We start from the raw sequence: 19188 nt of genomic DNA on the forward strand, positions 1-19188 counted from the left end.
GGCTCAGTTAGTATGCCAGCTTAGTTAGTTGAGTTTGGTTTGAGACCCATATATAGGGTTCTTCTATTTTTCTATGTACTAGAGTTCTTTTTGGCTTACACAACTAAGAAGAGGAAAACTATTTTCAGCCTCCACCTTTGTGTGTATTCCCCCATTGTGTAAGTGAGAAAGCTACAAGTGAGACTTCTTCCTTCTCTCCCACAATCTTGACATATGCATCTTGCTAACTTTTGTGGATTCTTAGTAACATATTATGGGTATTACGAGAATGTAGATAGAGTAAAAGTTATTTTCTATAGTAGTTACTTTGATATTTGTGTTTGTTATAGTTTATGAAACATATTATTTGTTCTTTTTTCTGTTGATGGTTTAGCTATTGCAACTGATGCATTATCAAGTTTTATTAAGTCTTCTTGTTTGCTAAGTACAAAAGTGTGTTCATCTCACAACTACTTGTGTCAATAAAGTGGTATGTTTTGCTTGCGTGAGTGAAAGGCAGTCCAAGAATCATGTATATAGCTTGTTGGATCAACATTTGTTGCATGGTTAAAATGCATTTCTTAGTTTTTTTATTCTTATTTTTGTATCATTTTGTTCTCTTTTATAATGTTTGAGTGTCGTTTTTAATGCTTTTGTCAGAGTTGTATCTACTTTTGTCATATATAATAAATAATAGACAAGAGCAACATATGGATCTAAAATGTATTGCATGTCCATATTTGCTTCCCATAGATTTATGAAGTTCTTTGGAAAAGGGTTTGTATTTGTATTGGATAATGTCCTTTGTAATAAGACAGTAGGCCATGTTAATGTTGATTGTATCACAATTTTGTATTCATGTTTTGAGATTTGAAGCTCATGAAGTATTATTTTAAGTTTTTTTTCTGTATTTTTTGGTATTTGTTCCAAGTGTTCTATAATTTTTTAATGTTGTCTTTTGACTCATGATCTAGCTCTTTGATTGGATCAAGTATTGTTGTGTTATCATATGGAAAATGAGAAAAGCTAAATCTACATAATTTTGATGCTTTTTTTGGCAAGTATGGGAATGTACATGTGTCTATATTGATTGTAGTGGTTTTAGTAAATATTTTTTATCACATGATATGTATTTATCAATAAAGTTACAAATTTCAGCTCGACTTTTTTTTGCTTGTTGTGGTGCATCTTTAATCCATATAAGACCCTCTTGCTCAATGCATTTAGTGTTGTTTGTAAGGGTTGCCAATTTTGTTCGGCACTAGTAAATGTAATGAAGAAGGTTGGTGGTCCTAGTTGTTGAATCATTGCATACAAGTTTTTCAGTAATAAGTGTTCATGATAATTTGGTGATGTGCACAAATGTTTCAAGTTACCATAGCCTATGTTTGAGTCTAAAAATTTATCCAAGTATACTTACTCTTTTACATCACGTGCATATGATATTCGATTTTTAAGTTCTACTTTCTTTATTCTTATTGTTGTTGCTTGTAAAACTTTTAAAATCATGAGTTTCATTGCTTTAAAAAATATATTAGCAGTATGATTTTCAAACTGGCAACCTATATTCATCAATTCCCATTTTGATTTTGTGACATTTGAAATCTTTGTTGTACTATCATTATCATTGTGCACCTTTGAATAATGTTGGATAATTTAATTCCTCACAAAATTTGTCTTGGAAAAATCATAGCGGAATTTGTCCTTTTGAAGGTGCAACTACTATGATTTTGTGTATAAGATCATAACATTCTTGACCACTACAAAATCCATGCAACATTGTATCAACTTTGCCTTCTAATGTTTCTGAAATATTAATTTGATTGTAATGAAGAAATAATATTTTAATGAAGAAATATTATTATCTAAATTTATGTGATTGTTGATATCATTGTTATTCTGTATAGTTTTTAGATTCAGTGTGTTGTTATATCTCCAAGTTGTTGATACTTTTATTTTAAATCTCTTACAAAGTTCTATGTCTTTTAATTTGTCTAGTGCATTCATTATGATTTGTGGTCTTATTGTTCTTGTTGTGTAAACTAATTTGTTTATAATTTTCATTTAATTGCAATTCCAATTGTGTGGTTTTTTTCTAGATCTCTTGGTAGAACTTGTTACGTAATATTAATATTTGAAGGTATGTTGATTATTCCACTTTTCAAGAATTGTTGGTCATAGTTCAGGTGTTGATGAATTTTTGCAAATGTCACTCTTGGAGCAACAAGTCGTTCTTCTATCTTATTTAGTTGTTGTATATATGGAGTTAAAGTATTTAGTCTTATATGCATTAGAGAAGCTAGTTCTAGGATTTTCTTCTTTTTCAAGTATTTATTACAAGTTCTACATAGTAGTTGATCTTGTTTTTTGTAATTCTTATTTAGTAGGTGAGTTACATGTAAGAACTATTTTGTTCTCTTTGTTATGTTTTGTATTTGTATTTTGAAGAATGTTCTTTTACAAACTTAACAAAGGAGTCTTGGAATCTCTACAACTATTTTCAAGTATTGTTATATTGGTTTCTATTGATCTATATTATGATATCTTTTTTATTTTTTTGTTTTTGAGCTTATGTATGTAGTGATGAAGTTCTTATTTGTGAAATGTTGTTGTTGTTTTTCTTTTTGAGCTTGTTTTCTAGTACTTGCTCTAAGTGCTTTGCTTAATCTTGATATATAATTTTCTTTGTTTTGCATATAGATACTTTGTATGTTATATTATTTTTCAAGAAATTCACTATATTTATACCCTCTATATCACATGCGTTCAAGGCCTATTTATAGATATTCTTATCTATGATTTTTTCCTTAATAAAACATAACCCTTTTTTATCAAATCTATAAGTAACCCCTTTGTATGGGACCCTTCAGTATATGTAAAAAATGTATAAAAATAGTATTTAAAAAATCCCTTATGTTACATACATATATTTTTGACTGATCTCCCCGAGTATTGTTTGTGCCATCATTTTATAGATATGTAGATTTTGAGACAAAAAAATTCAACAATTTTAGATTTTGTGAGTGGTTTATTGTTATTAGAAATTTCTACTAGTTGTTTGTCTTTCTCTTTTGTAAATCTTGGTTTGTCTATAGTAGATTTATACTTTTGTTAGTATAATAAATTTTGTTCTAGAACTGATACATATACAAATAAAGTGGTAGTGATTACAATAATGTTTTGAAAATCTGGGCATTTTGAAGTTGATGTGAATTTTTAAATTCTAAATCATAATAAAAATAAGAAGTTCTAAACACTATATTTTACAAAATGAAGTTTCTATATTGTAACTAAAATAATAAATTTTAAATACTATATTTTACAAAATCAGATCTAAATCTGTTTATTTTTCTTAAAGTAATTAAAGTAAGTTTTAAAACATAAAATCTATTGATAAATTCAAGGGATAAAATTTAGTACTAGTTTTATTTTTAATTTAAATATGTTCAACAATTCATAATAATCTCTAAGTTTTAGATTGTTTAAGTTAAAGCATAGTGAAAAACTACTAAATATTGTCAAGAAGTGAACTAGAGAGAGAAAGAAAGAGGAGAGAGGAGACTGCAAAAGAGAGAGAAAGAGAGCGACGAGGAGAGAGACTAAAAATGGAGAGAGAAAGACATGAAAGAAGAAAAGAGATGGCTAGAAGCCATGAAAGGACATGAGGAGCTAGAGAGAGAAGAAGGATAAAGTTGTATTATTGTGTAAAAATTGATTCCCTGTACATGTGTCCTTTGCCCTTTTATATACCTCTAATTCAGTTCTTTACATTGCTCTGATACCACTTGTTAAGAAGTGAACTGGAGAGAGAGAAAGAGGAGAGAGAAGATTGTAGAAGAGAGAGAAATAGAGTGATGAGGAGAGAGAAAGACTATAAATGGAGAGAGAAGGATAGAAAAGAAGAAAAGATATGGCTAGAAGCCATGAAAGGATAGGAGGAGCTAGAGAGAGAAGAAGGATGAAGTTGTATTATTGTGTAAAAACTGATTCCTTGTACATGTGTCCTTTGCCCTTTTATATGCCCCTAATTCAATTCTTTACATTGCTCTGATACCACTCGTCAAAAAGTGAATTGGAGAGAGAGAAAGAGGAGAGAGAACGTTGCAGAAGAGAGAAAAGTGAAAAAGAGAGAGACGAGGAGAGAGAAATACTAGAAATGGAGAGAGAAAGACATGAAAGAAGAAAAGAGATGGCTGGAAGCCATGAAAGGATAGGAGGAGCTAGAGAGAGAAGAAGGACAAGTATAAAAACCGATTCCCTATACATGTGTTCTTTGCCCTTTTGTATGCCCTAATTCAATTCTTTACATTGCTCTGATACTACTTGTCAAGAAGTGAACTAGAGAGAAAGAAAGAGGAGAGAGAGAATAAGTGCAGAAGAGAGAGAAAGAGAGTTGAGGAGAGGGATACTAGAAATGGAGAGAGAAAGACATGAAAGAAGAAAAGAGATGGCTAGAAGCCATGAAAGGATAGGAGGAGCTAGAGAGATAAGAAGGACAAAGTTATATTATTGTGTAAAAACTAATTCCGTACATGTGTCCTTTGCCCTTTTGTATGCCCCTAATTCAATTCTTTACATTGCTTTGATACCAGTTGTCAAGAAGTGAACTGGAGAGGGAGAAAGAGGAGAGAAAAGACTGTGTAAGAGAGAGGAGAAGTGCAAAAGAGAGAGAAAGAGAGTGACAAGGAGAGAGAAAGACTAAAAATGGAGAGAGAAATATAGAAAAGAAGAAAAGAGATGGCTGGAAGCCATGAAAGGATAGGAGGAGCTAGAGAGAGAAGAAGGACAAAGTTGTATTATTGTGTAAAAATTGATTCCTTGTACATGTGTCCTTTGCCCTTTTGTATACCCTAATTCAGTTCTTTACATTCCATCCCCACTCGGAGTTTTTTGTCCTCAAAAATAAAATAGGACTTATTACAAATTGCCAAGTGGTGGAAAGGGGCAGTATACTCTGCATGGACTAAAATAAATTGGCCTAATCTTCAAGGATTCATGAAATAAGTAAAACTAGAGGGCTAAGAATCAAGTAAAAAGCATTGACAACCATTGGGAAATATGAAAATGAAATCTTGGACCAAAATGTTGCCATTAAGAGCTCCTTCCAGATGGAGACCATGTGTTATCCATTGCAGACCTTCTTGTACTAAATCTGTAATAACTTTGGATTGGTTAATCCAAATCAAACATGCTATAGCTCCATATGAAGCTCTCTTTAAGTACTTTCATCCCATATGACTCCATATCTCTGACAGTAATTCAACATTAAATCTCGTCCAAAACAGAGATATGTTCTGTAGTGAAACCAAGCCCACTAGTTAGCATGATATTGTCTCAAAATTCTTGAAGGTAAGGACTTCATTTCCAAAGTAATGATGGTCCATGCAGAGAGTTAAGCCCTTAACCTCCCGGGTCAAAAGGAAAGGTAATATCCTGTCCATGCATCATGACCACCAAATCAGAGATGTCATCACTCATGAAATAATATGCACGTACAAATGAACAAACAATTGGATCAAATAGAAGCCCATGGTCATGTCTTCCTCATTAGAAGCTTCATAGGTTGTAACTATAAACCCTTTATCTTCCTCTTAATCATCATCAAAATTGTCTTCAATATGACTATCTTTATCCTCTTCATTTGAATATTCAAGTACCACAAATATCCTTGCATTCTTTGCTTTGTAGATATCTTTGTGATTAAAATACATCGGTTCAGCACATCTATAGCATAACCCTTAAGCAAGCAACTCTCTAATCTGATCACTAGTTAATTGTCGAGCTTTACCAGTTTTATATACAATGTTGTTCATATCATCACTATATAGATCAGCAATAGAATAATCATCCTATTGTCCATGGTACTCATGAGAAGCATATGGAAAGAAGTACATAAATGCTGCTCATAGTCATATTGCTGTCCATATAGGTATTGGTGTCCATGAGAGAGTGATTGACTATACTCATTGTGCCATACATATTTAGCAATGATTGCAATAAGTCTTGCTGAACTACTACATCAGCCATGGAAATCAATACAACCAACATATACTTGTCATGTACATGCACTGAACCCTCTTGCAAAACAACATTACCATAAAGATTGATGAGAGCTTCCAAAATGCATGGTTGTACCAACTAATCTATATGAGATGTCAAATGTTTGACAAGTGCTCATTCTATTAGAACGGCATCTATCACTTTAGCTGCCATCATGGTTGCATCAAAATGCATAAGTGCATATGACATCAATCATGTCAAGTATGTGAGCAACTGACTTACTGAATTCCAATGCTCTTATGATGCTCATAATATTACTACTAGATTCCACTTGTCTCCTATAAGACACTTTAGAGTCAATATTGCCTTGTGGTACATGATAAGGATCAAAACCATGTGAGTAATACTCTTGCTAAGGCATCTCCTACATCATAATCCATTGCATCTTATTGTTTGTTTAGAACTCAAAAATTAACTATGCCATCCAAGGAGATGTCTAGCCCTTCCAAAAGCAAAAGGATGATGGTAATTATTCCCCAATTGTTGAAGGGTCAACTCCAAAATATGCAAGCTCTAATGGTCATTCTGTAGTAACATTGAAAACACCAGATGCAACTACCAGTCTATTCAGATAAACTCTTAGGGATGACTTAAGTGAAGAAGTTGAATTGGCAAGTTCTGTAAGGAAAGAAGCAAACAATGATGACCCTAGCTTGTTGTAACTAGTGGTTATGATTCCTTCTCCTTTTTGAAATTGACAAGGAGTCCTCCCTCAATGAGCTCTCATAAGCTTGTTTAGTTGATGCTTTGACAGAAGTTTCAAGAAGCTTTTGTTGTCCACTAGTGGTTATGATTCCTCCTCCTTTTTGAAATTGACAAGGAGTCCTCCCTCAATGAGCTCTCATGAGCTTGATTAGTTGATGCTTTGACAGAAGTTTCAAGCAGCTTTTGTTGTCCACTAGTAAGAGTTTCTCCTAATTCTATGTTCTCTTGGAGAAGTATTGCGATCTATTGTGTTGAAGCTATTGAGTCTCTTCTTTAAGCTCTTCAGAAGGTGAGAAAAGCCAATGGATCCAGTTTGGTTGAAGAGAGAGAGGTCTTCTCTTTTACAGCAAGATCATCATTGATCTAGATTGGAAGACTGGTGTTGCTGCCAAAGATCGGGCAAATATTGCAAAATGTGACAGAATTGAAGAAATGGAGTTAGAATTAAGAAAGCATGAAGATGTTGTCTAGCTCATTCATGACAACATGATGTATTTGTGAGCAAAGGAGGAACATATGCGTAATGTGACTGAGATCACGAATTCTAGGATGGCATGGTTTAGCATTACATCTATCTTTATATGCCTTGCAGTTATAGGTCTAAAATTGTGGCACTTCCCTTGTCAGGGAAAAGAGAGAGCACCCTGCTTGTAATCCTTTCTCTCCCATGGCACCATAGTTGGCTGAACTAAATCTTCCTACAAGGTACTTCCTCCAAATTGAAGTAGTAATTATGCAGGTCTGAGGCACCCTTGACTGTGGATTTTCCAATAATGGCTACTTCAACTTCTCAAGAAGATATATATCATAACAAAGATGATGATTACACTATCTCCAATAGTAATGGTGGGTACAATTGTTACAAAGGATGGCAACCCAAGTGGTTTAGATGAAGCCACATCGAAAAGCACTCCTGGCCCAATAGCATCCACAAAGATATTATTCTTTATATAAAAGGAATGGGTAAACTTTCAAACCAGTCAAGCATGAAAGAACTTATTCAATTCTTAAGCAATAGTGTCATCTCTTGTAGCATCTCCATCAGCATCATAATTCTCAAGCAACGATGTCATCTCCTATAGCATCTCCCTCAGCATCATCAAACCAAAAGGTTTTGGATGGCATGCCTTCAAAGAGCAGAAATCATATGTTTCCAAAACCCATTCACAGCATCAAAGGTAACTCATGTACATTTCTCATGTTGATACTATGGTTTTAGCAACCAAAGCATCTATAGTTGAATATGATCAATGCCCCTAATTCACAGCTCCAACTAGGGCAAGCATTCTCGAAGCTGCAAGAGTTTGAAGATTGAGATCAATGTAGGCAAGGATAATAGGTTGTGGCTCTAGTCAATTGGCACCATTTATAGATTCCATTTAATTGCAACTCTACAAGTTCACTAACTACTGAAGCAACCTTTGAATCACAATTTTGACCATACAAAATGCTGCAATAATTCCTTTAGATGATAGTAATCTGGTCAACAATTACTCCAACTGTTGAGCTATATCAAATTTCTTGCTTTGGTCTGTCTTTAGTTCCAACATCAGTAGGTGAATGGCTTGAATGGACTGTCTAATTTGTCATCTATCAATTTTGAACTTTTAAAGCATCCTTTACAAGAGGATCCCATTGCTGCTTTTAAAATGCAACACCAACAATCTTGCTACAAAGTCTCATCAGGCAAAAGTAGATTCTTCTCTTCAAGTAGGGTATCCAAAATCAATAGCTTCTATGGGCCTTCCACCAGTGTTGAGTAGTACTGGACTGGATTGTTGGGAGAATTCTACATCTTCACAATCAAACTTCTCAGAATATTGTAAGGATGATTTATTTCAGAGAGTTGGAGTCTCTACTGAAATGGCTATGGCTGCTTTACCATCCTTTGTCTCCACTGCAACAGTTTGCCAAAGAGGCCTTTGCTTCAAGAAAGTTTTTATGGCCTTTGCCTAGTGTGGCAGATCATTTCCAGGCAAAGTCTTGCTGAGTAGAAGAACATAAACTATAGTTGAAAACTCTCAAGCAATAGAGGCAACTCCGTCAACATTGAGTGCACCGAACATTGAGCACTGACAATGAGCATGCAGTGGACTTGCATTATTGCTCATTTCAATCAATCCAACCCTCCCAGGGAGCATGTGAACATGGCCGAATGGGAAATGCAATATCAGAAGAAGGGCATCTTGGATTAGTTTGTAGATCCTTTCCTAAAGGACAGAATAAGCAAAGACTCCCTCAAGAAGTTTGGGAAACAACAGAGAAATGTCTGGCAAAATTAGGGCTTGATAGGCCAACAATGGGTGATGTATTATGGAATTTGGAATATGCTCTCCAATTGCATGAGAGTTCTGTCAAGAAAGATTTGGATACCATCAATTTGAAGGTAAAAGAAATCCCTTCGAAGTTGTTCCACAGGTGGAGCTTCCCTCGAGAAAGATGGATCCACGAAAGATCAACAACAACTCAGAAAATTTGCACAGTATTACATTTAGTAAGGGTTTAGATGAAGCCACAACAAGTGTTGTGTTTTCTTAGTTGGTGAATCCTCATGGGAGGTAGCAAATAGCGTGAAAAAGTCCTCTGCAACAGTCCAAGCGAAAATATGGCACCAAAAGCCCGTCCTCAGACCAAAGCAAGTCTCTGTAGTGTTCAATAGCCCTTTGAATGCTTGCTTTAGTCAAGATTACTATAGTGTTCAATGGCCTTTTGAATGCTTGCTTCTGGCCTTCTGAATGCTTGCTTCAGTGAAGATCACCTTCCTCTTGAGCTCATGAAGCTAGATGGCCTATGCCCTATATGATCCTTTAGCTTGCACTTCATTAAGGCTATTCTTGTCCATATCTTGCTGAAATTTGTGAGGAAGGGCTGATAAAAACACCATAGATGCTGGAAAGAAGCCTTGAAGAGGAAGAAAAAGAAAAGTTTACTCCCTAAAGCCTCTTCAAAGGCATCAATTACGGTGATTCACTTGTTGAGAATGAAGAGTAGAGGAATATTCAAACATAAAATGTTTGTGAAACTTCATGATCTGTAGGCTAGAACAAGATCTCTACTGAAAACTCCATGAAAGCTTGACCAAAGCTTGAAGAAAGAGTAAAGAGAAGTTTCTCTTGAAAAGTAACCGTAGCTTATTTCCCTACTATGCCCGGTTAACTCCCATTTGACCTAGTTACCTCCAAATTGCATGATTAATTTGATGACGACTTGCTATTTTAGGCTTCCATTGCCATATTTGTCTTTGAAGATCTCTAGATATAGTCTTCATCTAATTGTAGATGTCCTGCAAACCTCTGCTAGTCACTGTCTATGTCAAGTACCTGTAGTAGTACTTGCCTGAATTTGGTTTTTATGGAGAAAAATTGAATTGAAATAGAGAAAAAATGGATCAAAGACCAATGCTCTAATACCACTTGTCAAGAAGTGAACTAGAGAAAGAAGACTACAGAAGAGAGAGAAGTGCAAAAGAGAGAAAGAGAGTGATGAGGAGAGAGAAATACTAGAAATGGAGAGAGAAAGACAAGAAAGAAGAAAAGAGATAGCTAGAAGCCATGAAAGGATAGGAGGAGCTAGAGAGAGAAGAAGGACAAAGTTGTATTATTGTGTAAAAACTGATTCCTTGTACATGTGTCATTTTCCCCTTTATATGCCCCTAATTCAGTTCTTTACAAATATAAAATTCTACGAAATCAAGTTTAATTGTACAAATGAAGCTACAAAAAAAGCAACAAATTTTCTCTACATTGATTTAAGCTTTGGAATGCAATAGTTGTCAATGGAAGTGTAAGATACAATAATTCATGAGGATAAAAATCAATGATCAATTTTTTGTTGGAGTAACTATTGTGCAATCTATTTATAGTATGAAAATACTATTGTTTTATTGGATCCATCCGTAATCTGCTAATGGGTGTAAGCAACAAGCTACTTTATATTGATCCATTCGATTGGCATATAGATGTATTTGTGCAACCATATATCTATCATTTGCACTTTTAGCTTCAAGTTTGTTACCCAATACTTTATTTGATCAATATGTTGTGTAGATGTCATTAGGATAAGATGCTTCAGAATGAGACCAATGCTATCCGTTTTAATGGAGTTGTTTTGTTCATCAATCAACTTTGATGCAATCCAAGGATAACGATGCTTGAAATTTGAAGTTGTTCCTGTATTACTACTTGTGGTTGTTGCAACAATCCTGTTCTATCTTGTAGAATGATTTCTGGAGTAAGATATTGTCGACTAATCAAAGATTTCAATGTAGACATAATCATTTGGAAAATACAATGAAATTTTTAATGGATGCAAAGATACATGTGCAAAGCCTACTATATGTAAATAAGTAACAATTTCTAAAATAGCTCCAATGAAATGTGATATGTTTTTTGAAACAAGTTGTAAACGCACTCTTTGTTCTAGTCCAATTCTAAGACCTTGATTATCTAGTGTAAGAATTTCTTGCTACGTTCCACCATTCCACAAGTTGGGAATGGTCCAAAATGGTAGAATTGGCACAAAACCAATACTTTATACAAAGTCAAATCGTCTTAATTGGAAAGATATATATAGTCTATTGATAAATTGTACAGTGTTGAACATATTTGTGTTGTTGTTCATAACTTTTAGAGATATGATTTAGGACGTGCATTATTGTATGTGATTTTCACTTGTTTAGTGAGTTGTTGGATATTGTTAATTTTTCTCTTATTGGAAGGCCAATACAAGGGCTTTTTTGTAGTACAATATTTTGCTGACCATGTTTTGACTAATTCCTTTGTACTTGTTGTCTTCATTTGATCTACTAGTATAGTTGATATTTCTCCTACAAGTGAATGAATTTTATTAATAATTTTATATTTCTTAATAACTTTAGTAATTATTTGGTTTGCAATCATGATTTGTATGTTGCTTAAGATGTGTGATGCTATTTGCTCAATCATGTTTGGAGATCCCCATTGTACAAAATCATTTGACAATGCAACTACTGAAGCTTTTGTATCTAATACATTGTGAAAGCTTTTCATAGCATTTCATTTAGTATAGTTTTTGTCAATTCCATTGTTTATGAAACCTGTTAAATCATTTTTTGAGCTATATTAAAGAGCTTATAGATATCTAATTTATATAAATAGTAATGGATCAAATGATGTTTGTTTATAGATCATTGAGCTAATTCATTATATTTACCTTATTGAGGTTGAAAAGCAAAAATCAAGTAATTGCAAAGTAATCTGATGCTAGTACCTGTAAATTTTCAAAAATAATTAGTTACAAAATTTGAAGATATAAATACTATCTAATTAGTTCTAGTTTGGAGATTCAAATTTGAACAAGTAATTTATGATAAGAACAAAGTAGTGGATTGTAAGTTATGTTGTTAATTGTAATAAAATATACTAATTCAAACTAGTTTTTGAATAAGCAATTTATAACAAAAATATTATAGTAGAGCATAGTTTTTGTTGTTAATTATGATGAGATATATGAATTGAGGAAAAAATGTGAAATTAATTTCACTTAACTAAATCTAAATTTGAAAATTGCTACTCTATAACAATAATTTATATTGAAATTGGTATTTCGATTTAAGAGTGTTAGTTAATTCATGAATTTTTTAATAAAAGATAAGTTACAAACAAAATTATGTGCTTTAAAGTATTCAAAAAAGTGAAACTAGATTTCTATATCTATTAGTTTGATATAAACTTGAATCAAATCTAATTCTAAAAACTTGAAACAAAGATTAAACAAACAAGCAAATCTAGCATTTTGTGTAAAGTAGTTTGCATGTATAAAATCTAGGATTACTTTTGCAATAACTTTAGCAAATGGCTCTTTTCTTGAACTAGATAAAATGTGAAAACCATGCTCAAATGATGACAATATTGCCATTGGTATTGGCCAACAACAATTAACTTGTTTTGAGCATGATTGCAATGTATGGTAAACCACAAATATAGATCTAAACAAGAGTTTTCTTGAGTTAAATTCAAGACAAGATTTGCATTAAGGTTTTTAAGCTAATGCATGTTGCCTTGAATCAACAACAAGTATAAGTAAGAGGAATGCAACATCATTCTTGACATGCAAGAATAACAACAACTCTCATGCTTTGGACATTGTATCATCGAAAAATCATGTAGTTCATTGTAACAAGATCCTAATGAACACGTGGAAAAGATTTAGATGATTGTGTAAAAGATTAAATCTATCTATATTCTTTTGGATAATTTTGATTAATGTATTACAAACAAAAGAACAGTTGAATAACGATTTAAAAAGTTGGTGATATGATAGTAGCAAAAGATACCTCATTATCAAATGATATCTTTAAACAATTTAAAAATAAGCTTTAACATATAGATAAACATATTAACTTTAAATCATGGCTTGTAAATTGAATACTATGTTTAAGATACATAAATGGCTAAGTAGCAATGGAAATTTGTTTTTGAAATTGTTTACATTTAACTTTATTTTTTTTCAATACTATTGATCAATATGTCAAAAATTGATGTGTAAATGAACAAGTTGATGTTAAATCATTGTTTCTTAATTGGATATTATATCTAAGATAGGTGTATGACTAACTAAAAATAGAATTTAAAAATGCACTTGTATATTTTTTTATGCTATTAATCAATGTATAAAAAACAAAAGATTAAGTAAATAATGATTGAGGCAACACAACCACCCTTGAGATCCTTCACAACAACTTCTTTTGGATACTTTTGATTAATGTATAAGAATAATTGAATGATGATTAAAAAAAGTTACTAATATGACATTAGCAAAAGATAACTTGTTATGAAATGATATCTTTAAAAAATTAAAAAACAAGCTTTAACATACACGTGTACGCAGTATGCTTAGCCATGCAGGCTTACCACAGAGCTTTTGTGCTAAGATAGTCAGTACAACTGTGCGTAGAGATACACAGGGTTATATTCCAGGAGGAGCCACGTGCTCCTACACAGCCAGTTGGATAGCCTGCAAAAGTAGTTGGTACACATGGCCAGAGTGTTGGACTGGCTATAGAGCCTGCCGTGAGACTCTCTATTAGAGATAGATGTCCACTTGATAGATTTGAGCTCTCGATGCATTATGTCTTGGTTACAGATGTAGGAGAGCCTCTCACCTATGATGAGGCTATGCGTAGGGGTAACAGTCACTCTTGGGAGAGGGCTATGCATTTTGAGACAAGACTCCTTACATAAGAATATGACTTGGGATTTGGTTGCATTGTCTCAGGGCAAGAAGGCTTTGCCATGCAAATGGGTATACAAGCTAAAAAGTAGAGCATGGAGTTGACTTTGATGAAGTCTTTTCTCCTGTGGTCAAGATGACCACCCTACGCTTGGTTTTGGCCTTAGTCGTGTAGCTTGACTTGGACATGTATCAAATGGATGTCAAGAATGCATTCTTGCATGGGGATTTGCATGATGAGATATACATGGAGCAGCCTAAGGGCTTTGCAGAACCCGGCAGGGAGCACCTAGTGTGCAAGTTGAAGAAAAGTATTTATGGCTTGAAGCAAGCACCTAGGGAGTGGTATCATAAGTTTGATGCCTTTATGCAGTCACAGGGCTACAACATGAGTGCTATGGATCCGTGTCTTTACACAAAGAAAGCTCGTGATGGCTCCTTGCTTATTTTGGTACTTTATGTGGATGATATGCTGATAGCAGGGAAAGCTCATGATGAGCTGGATGCTCTTAAATCTTAGCTCAAGAAGAGCTTTGAGATGAAGGATTTGGAGCAGGCCTCTCACATTCTTGGTATGCGCATTAAGCGCGACAGACATCAGGGACTACTCTACCTCTCCCAGAGGGAGTACATTCATAAATTCCTTGAGAGTTTTCACATGTAGGATGTAAGGCCTATTGGTTGTCCATTATCTTCTTATGTGAAGGTTTCACAGGCTGATTGTCCGTAGATGGATGAGCAGAGGGTCGAGATGACCAAGATCCCTTATGCATCAGCCGTGGGTAGTTTGATGTATGCCATGATAGCCACTCATCTAGATATTTCCTTTGTAGTTGGTGTTGTGGCATGCTATATGGCTACACCTGGCAAGAAGCATTGAGATGGCATAAAGGGTATCACGGATACAAGAGTTGTGGGCTACACATACCCTGATTATGCAAGACATGTAGATAGTAGGAATTCCACTTCCGGCTATGTCTTCACCTATACTAGAGGTGTTGTTTCTTGGATGTCCAGGGTTCAAAAGTGTACGACTCTCTCTACCATTGAGACCGAATATGTTGCACCCACTGAGGCTTGCAAGGAGGCCATATGGTTGGGCCGTTTGGTTCATGACCTTGGGATTGATACTATATCTATGTTGCATTCAGATTCTATGAGTGCTATTCAGCTAGCCAAGAATCCGGTCTTCCATGCGAAGATGAAACACATTGAGGTGAGGTATCACTTCATACGTGGGGTCGTGGAGGACAAGTCTGTTGACCTTGTCAAGATCTCCACTGACAAAAATCCTACAGATCTGCTCACGAAAAGCCTCACTATTGAGCGCTTTGCCTTCCTCAGGAGATTGATGGGCATTGGATGAGATGATATTTTTCCTCATCCTGTTGTACATGTGTACATTGTACTCTCTTTTCTTTTTCTTTTCCCTCCTAACTGGGGTAAATTTGCCTTTAAGTGGGAGGTTGTTGGGGGTAAAGGTGCCTCTGCCTAGCTGCTCGTGTATTACTATACTCACAATACCCGCCACTACACACTGCAGGCGGTGGGCACCCGTCACCATCACTTTATTCTTTATTCTTTTTAGTGACAGTTTGAACAAAGGAAGGCTCGGTCACACATTGTGACTGTTGGAGTTCCCATTTGTGTCTCTCTCTCTTCTTGCTCTTTCTCTCTGCTATAGCTCACTTCCAAGCAAGCTTTGATCCTTGTCACCTTTCATGAATGTGGTTTTCTTGAGTAACACTAGATTTTAAAGCCTGATCCCCTTCAGAAGAATTGTAGTTTGGTAACCTAGGAGGTAATGGAATAGTTGTGCCTAAGCACCAAAGCACATCATGTAGCTTTTGAGCGTACACTTTTTCAATTTCATTAAACTCTTAGCAAGTTTCATATGGAGTACACCCAGCCAATGTCGTTTTGAGGGAGAATTCCCTATGAAAAGAGGCATAAAACTCTTGCATAATGGCAACGCAATTAGCAACAAGGTGATAGTACCATTGGGCCATGTTTCCTTTAAGTGTCATGTTGAAAAACATCAAATGATGGGATTTCTTGTTTATTTGACAATTAAACATTAACATTTTGAAGTTCTTGATATGTAATTCATCATCTTCATTTGGTCCACCACTGAATATTCACAATGGATACCCTAAAGTGGGTAGAGTAAGCATCCCTATTGGGATTTGGATTGCTTGTGCGAGTATTAATGGTAGTAGTTGTACCATACTTGATACACTAACTTGAATAGGAATAGAAAGGCTAATAGGTGGAGTCAATCTACTCCCTCCCCCCAATCAAGGTTAACCATGCAAAAGGTAACCCCCTTCTCTTAATCATCATCATTTACACCTTTCCTATCCTATATTGTCCCCATTACCCACATCATCTACATGCCTTTCTCAATCAACAATGAAGACTTGAGGAGTAGACTAGAGTCAAAGGCATCTGGGAAGGAAGCAAGAGAATGATGTATGACAAATGGCACCCAAAAGGACTAGTTTGGGTTCAAAACATGCAATCACAGTGATGTGAGTGATCCCGAGTGCTACACACTTTCTAGGTGACTCAAAGCCTTGTTTCTTAAAGTATGAAATGGATTTGTATGTCTAAATTTGGAGAACATGCCGATGCTTTGGAATGTTAAATTAAGGAACTTAAAAGGAGTATTTAATATGCATATAGAGTGACTCTAAATAGGAAATTATTGTGAATTGGTTTTGATTGATTAGCTTGTAAAGATTCTTGGAATAGATGGGAATTGTCTGAAGGATGTCATTCCCATAAACTATGCTTATGTGATATGCTTTCCTTGAAAGCTCATAATGAGACATTTTAGTTATTCAATCTATCAACGGAAGCATAATTCAGAAGAACCAATAGTATTGGAAGGCCATTTTGAAAATGTGATAAATACATCAGACTAAAGTAGATATTGCAAATACAAACTTGTAGTTGGAAAATCTTTATACATTGATATGCCATTTATTAGGAAATTGAAATAAGTTGTCAAATAAGTTATTTCTTACGAAATTGAAATAAGTTATGAAGTGTACCATTCCTCGTGAAACACTCAAAGGGATTGTTTTGTTTACTTATATGTTTTCTTGGATGAAGGTGGGTTGTTTGCCTTACTTTTAATCAAGCTTTGAAAATCCCCTAAGAGAGAGAGCTATGTTTGTTTTGAGGCTTAGTAGACAGGGTTTGACACATAGGTGGATCATCTCCATGATTGCACCATGGAATTTTTGGTAAAGAAAAAAGACTTGAAAGGCATTGCTCGACATACTGGTTGAAGATCGAGTGGTGAAAAGGCCATCATAGAGACAAGGTTCACTCCTATGGTAACATGTGGATCAAGGAGACTCTAGACACCCCTTCATTGGTCCTAGAAGGGAGATCGAAACTTCCATGGCCTAAGGTATGTGGATTTGAAAGACCTAATTCTAGATAAGGGTAGATTATTTCCATGGGAATTGGATATGGATATTTAGGTGCTTTGGATATGAATTGTTATGTAAGAGATGGAATACTACTGTGAGACTAGTGGGGCATTGTACCTTGGAAAATGTATGCATAAATATTTTATTTTCTAAAGGATTGTTTGATGTTGTTTTGGTATCCATGACCTAAATTCTTCAAAGAAACCTGTGTTAAGTGGTTTAATTAAGGAAGCTATTTCTAAATGTCTCACTACATGTGATATGATTATTTAGATAACTAAAGCAAATGCCATATATATGTGGGGAAGCACAAGAGAAAATTCTTGACATGTCCATCTTATGACTAGATGTGACTAGGTGTGACTAGGTGTCCTAATAAGTCAAAAGGCTTCTCAATGATTGTACTATGATTGAATAGAGCAGATTCATTCACTAGTTTAGGGTATGGTCTTATAATTAATTTAGTGCCAATTTTAGGATGGGGTGAGACAATGCCTATAGGCAAAGGGGTCGAGTTCTAGTCCCCCTCATTTCTCACTCTCATTGTGTAATATTTCCACACAATAAAAGTTAGTTGGTTAGTTCGAAAATTAGTTAGCAAATTAATAAGTTAGTAAAATTACTAACTAAAGATTGACTAAAGTAAAAAACTAACTAACGTTAATAACTAAAGATTTTTATTTAATTAAAAATACATGTTAAAAAATCGAGACTCGTAAATCTAATATTTTTCTTGGATTGACAAGGACCGTAGCCACCCTTCACGTAAGTTACAACGTGAACGAGACTTATGAGCTATATTAATCACTAGTATTAATGTACAAAAATATTAGATTTTGGCCAAAACTAATATATTTTAGATATTTTAGATATTATCCTAGAAAGGATATGGAGATTTCTAGAACTGGCTATCATTTAAAAGAAAAGACAAGTGATGTTTTAGTTAGTTTTGGAGATTTTATCAAAAGAAAAAAATAAAGAGAGGGATTTGCAAAATCGCTGCGCCGCGATCACGGTCTATAGACAGAAAACAACACTTCCAACAGAGAAAAGAAGAAGGAGTAAACTAAGAGCTTTCTAACCAAGTGTCTTGAAGTTTTACCCCCCTTTCGGAGCCAATAGAACCATCAGATTTATGATCCGAGCATCAGATCACTGATCTTTCCAAGATCCCCCTCCACAAAGAGCTCCACTTCTCACCCACAAGCCCTCTTCTCTAATTCACTATAAATATGAGGCATGGGGAGGCACAAGAGAATATAAGGAGACCCCGAGAGGCTGCGAGAGAGAGGTAGAGAGAAGGATACCCTCCAAGAGATTGTGAGAGAGCTCTTGAGAGAGAGAGAGAGAGAGAGAGAGAGAGAGAGAGAGAGAGAGAGAGAGAGAGAGAGAGAGAGAGAGAGAGAGAGAGAGAGAGAGAGAGAGAGAGAGAGAGAGAGAGAAGAGTCACCCCAAGAGGTTGCACAATTGCCTCTATCTCAATCCTCGACTTAACCATATTTTCTTACGCTTTCCCATCTTGAATCTATTCCACCTTCTTAATCTCTTGAGTCTACTTGTAGACGATGGCCCCCAAGCGAAGAATGTTACATGTGGATGATGGAAATCCCATAACCAACAACGAAGCTTCGGGAAAAGGTATCATTGTCAATCCAACTGCGGTTCCGATCGTAAGTAATGCATTTTCGAATTGATAGATGCTTGTTTTGATTCTCGTATGAGATACGTTAGGCCCCCTATTATGATGGACGAGTATAGGTCATCAGAAGGGATAAATTTTATCTCACGTATT

Source organism: Lygodium microphyllum, chromosome 18 (genome assembly GCF_053477565.2).
Source record: "Lygodium microphyllum isolate KBCC chromosome 18, Lygodium_microphyllum_v1.1.10, whole genome shotgun sequence".
NCBI lineage: Eukaryota > Viridiplantae > Streptophyta > Polypodiopsida > Schizaeales > Lygodiaceae > Lygodium > Lygodium microphyllum.